The sequence below is a fragment of the Gymnoscopelus braueri genome (assembly GCF_963280865.1).
Source record: "Gymnoscopelus braueri genome assembly, chromosome: 22".
NCBI classification, from domain to species: domain Eukaryota; kingdom Metazoa; phylum Chordata; class Actinopteri; order Myctophiformes; family Myctophidae; genus Gymnoscopelus; species Gymnoscopelus braueri.
In genome coordinates this window covers 20,321,647-20,325,689 of record NC_137624.1, presented here as the reverse complement: position 1 = coordinate 20,325,689, position 4,043 = coordinate 20,321,647, and positions in this window count along the sequence as shown.

Sequence of the window (4,043 nt, the reverse complement as noted above, 5' to 3'; positions counted from 1 at the left end):
CATCTAAGTGACTAAGTGAATACCTGTAAATCCCAATTGCAAACCTTGCAACAGAGCAGGAGCACAGGTTTCACCATACCCAAATACGCATATGGGCCATGGTGGAGCACAGCGTTGGGCTGCTTGGATCAGAGGGAGGAACTGTGCTTCACATGCCAGAAAAAGTGTGAGACATTATCGTGAGGTTCTGCACAATATTGTGCAAATTGTGACGATAATGAACAAGTAAAAAACCAACAAACAAAACAACCTATATCTCAGTTCTGGTCGGACCGTGGCGACACAGGCCCAATACATACAGTACATGGCCCATGGTATACTGTCTGAGTAGTTTTATAGCGTAACACTTTTTTATGACATTTATGACACCTGAATTATAAGATCAGATATTAATATCTTAAATAGATTATTTTTTTATGTGTAGGTGCAGATAATAAGCTTAACCACTTAAACCCTATGTACGTAGTTTACTGGAGGCCCCCCGGGGGTCTTTGTTCCCTCGACTTCCCTCGACTATCTTCGCCTGAAAATGGCCAGTCTGCGAGCTTGTTGAGCTTGTACAATTAGATCTGCTGTTTTCAGTGTTTGCCCTTAGAATAGGGATCATACGATTCATGTGGTTAAAAACTAGTGATATTACAGTGTGTTACGGCATAACTCACAAAACGACCATTCAGTCCTGTCAGGCTTGTCTTAAGCCTAATCTATACTTAAATTAACGAAAATCATTTTTTTCAGCAAGCGACACTGTTGTGCAATGAAGTTATTGGAATTAGGCTTTATGCAGAACACATTTTAAAGAAGTGCTTCTTACATCACCAAGCAATGCAAGTTGGCAGAACACCGCAAGGTCATTCAGGTGAATGGGAAACATTTAGCAGGCTATATAATTAAACGTATAGCCCCCTTGGACATGTTTTAGCCTCTGAAACGTTCCCATGGTTCCACATTTACACTAGCCTATGGCCTCGGATAATAATATATCATTCAAAGGGGGGCGATTAGAGGAAATACTGCCAAGGCAATACCGGGATACATTATAATGATAAAACGATTCCTGTCATCCATTTGTCGGAAAGTCAAGTCGTTTTCTCCGTCCCTTTCTTCATAACTCTCTAGCTTTCTCTTTACATTTTCAACTTCCTGTATCGACATGACAAGTAAACACATTATTGCGCTTATCATCGCATTGAAAGCAAAACGGTAATTAATTATAATATTGAATTGCGCATGGATTTTTTTTTAAATATGGTTGTGAAACAGGGTCCCATATTTAAGTTTTGAGCACAGTGTATTAGTGTATTACAGATTGGATTCAAATGGTACAAAATGAACCCACACAGGTCCATTTGGTTCCATTTGTACACTCAGAGTTATGGGAGTCCTTTATATAAAAAAATGTCAGAACTACTGCTATAGACTAGAGCACAAGTCCAAAAGCACTTTAACTTCTGACCGTAGGGGGCACCAAATGTGAAATGTTAAGTCGTATGTTGTAGAAACACTACATCCCCCGGATATACCACCTGGCTAGGCAGAGATATGCTCTCCACAGAGTGTTCTTTCTTTCTTTCTCTTTCTCTCTCTGTCTTATTAGTCTTTAAATAGTCTTTTGATCTCAAGTTACTGATATACAGTATGTTTGATGCCACATAGTCCTGTGGAATTTGGGAACGGTTAGCTGCACTGAAAAGCCTCAGTCTGGGTTTGGTGGTGGGCTAAGCTGGTCAGTCTGCAGGCAGGGGTGACCTAGCTAGCTGAGGTCAGATAGAAGGTCATGTGCCTTGAAGGTCAAGCTGCAGGTGCTTAGTATTCTATGAAGTGAAGCAGGAGACCATTATTGTTACTTCACTGCCAGGAGCCAGTTGCTGCCAATATGACAGTCAACATTGAGTATAGTTAAAGGACACAAGCCATATGGTCCCACGAACTAGCAAACAGGTGATGATAGGAGTTGATTAATGGGTTCTCTCTCCGCATAGGATGAAATTGTTGACCCACCTGAAAATGCAATTTATGTTTATTAAAGAGCTGGAGAGATGGGGAGAAGCCTGTTACTGAACAAACACTATATAGCAATGATTAGATCTGAATATTGTGTGTGTGTGTGTGTGTGTGTGTGTGTGTGTGTGTGTGTGTGTGTGTGTGTGTGTGTGTGTGTGTGTGTGTGTGTGTGTGTGTGTGTGTGTGTGTGTGTGTGTGTGTGTGTGTGTGTGTGTGTGTACAAACACTATATAGCAATGATTAGACTGAAGTGTGTGTGTGTGTGTGTGTGTGTGTGTGTGTGTGTGTGTGTGTGTGTGTGTGTGTGTGTGTGTGTGTGTGTGTGTGTGTGTGTGTGTGTGTGTGTGTGTGTGTGTGTGTGTGTGTGTGTGTGTGTGTGTGTGTGTGTGTGTGCCTGCCACTGAGGGGTCGTGTGATTAGCCATAAAGCACTGACTTACTTTGTGCCTATCATTTTGTTTAATGATGAATACATGTTATTGTCATCAGCTAGCCAGGCATAATTTATAACATTAAAATATATCTGATCGGCCCGGACGGCTGGCGTAGTCGTCCGGGCACCTAGGCTGACGACCTTTGCTGCATGTCACTCCACAAACAAATAAATGTCTGTGTATGTATGTGTATATATATATATATATATATATATATATATATATATATATATATATATATATATATATATATATATATATATATATATATATATATATATATATATATATATATATGTGTATATCTGTGTATGTATGTATATATATATATATATATATATATATATATATATATATATATATATATATATATATATATATAAAATGCAAAGGCATTTATCTTGCTAAATGCCAACTGTGAACTAAAGGACTTCGACTTGACTTCTCTGTCTGTGCAATTACCTCGACAGCTGAATTGACATTCAAGGCCGTTTCACAGAGCGGCAGAAATTATGGTGTTTTGCCAGGTTGGGTGCAAGGAAAAACGCAGGTGTATGCAGTGTTGGGTCATGATGCCATTGCATTGCGCCGGAAAAGGGATCAGAAAAGAATGTGTCTATCTGGGTGTCATGTTTCCATCACTGCCAGTGATGTCCTTTTGTCATGGGAATCAGGACTCGAGAGTCGAGATTACAATGTTCAATCAATTTACAATAAAATATGTATTTGGGACAAACATGAATCTCCACTGGGACCCGTTGGGACAAAGATGTTTCCCAATTGTACATATCACTGTCAATGATGGTGCGCAAATTCGCAACACGACACCGCTACACAAATCCTGTGAAATATTGATGTTCATTCATAGAATGCTTAACAAGTTACCGCAGGTGCAGTACTGGTCATTCTCTCAGTCAGGTAGAACTTGCTTGCTGACAGTACAGACAGACTGTCAAACTGGGAACTGCATCCAATACACACATTAGTACATTACAACAGCAAACCCTGAGTCACTACAAAAGTGCAAACAAAATACTCCACGATAGTAGAGAGGGGCTCTTGTATGCGTAAGATTTTTTTAATCCTTTAAATATCTTACAAGACAAGGCAAAATACAGAGATAAAACCAAAAACAAGACAGAGTGCTGACAGTCGATGAATGTATGCATTTTTAGTTTTTAGTTATGAACAATAGGATGAAAGGATGTTAAGCTTTCATTTAATTTCCTTTCGCTAGCAAAATGTAATCCAAAGAGTAGTTCAAAAAGTCATTTTTCTTCTTCTTTAGCTGTTTTTTAAAATAAGACTTTGGACTACACTGTGAGCACTGTGGTCGTTTATAAACAGATTTTTGATATAGTTCTGCTGTTGTTAATCTCCTCCATTTGACTTCAATTTATCAAGTGTTTTCTTATTTTTTGGAAAGGAATGTTATACAAATGACAATTCTCCTTTTATTCAAGCCATCATGGGGTATGTAAATGATAGAAAAGAAGGGGGGAAAAAAGCTTTTAACTACTGTAAGTAAGTGGGATTTTGTAGGTATTTTGTCAGAGAGAGATTCAAGATTGAAGATTCAGTGGGGTTGTTTGGGATTCTTGCCAGT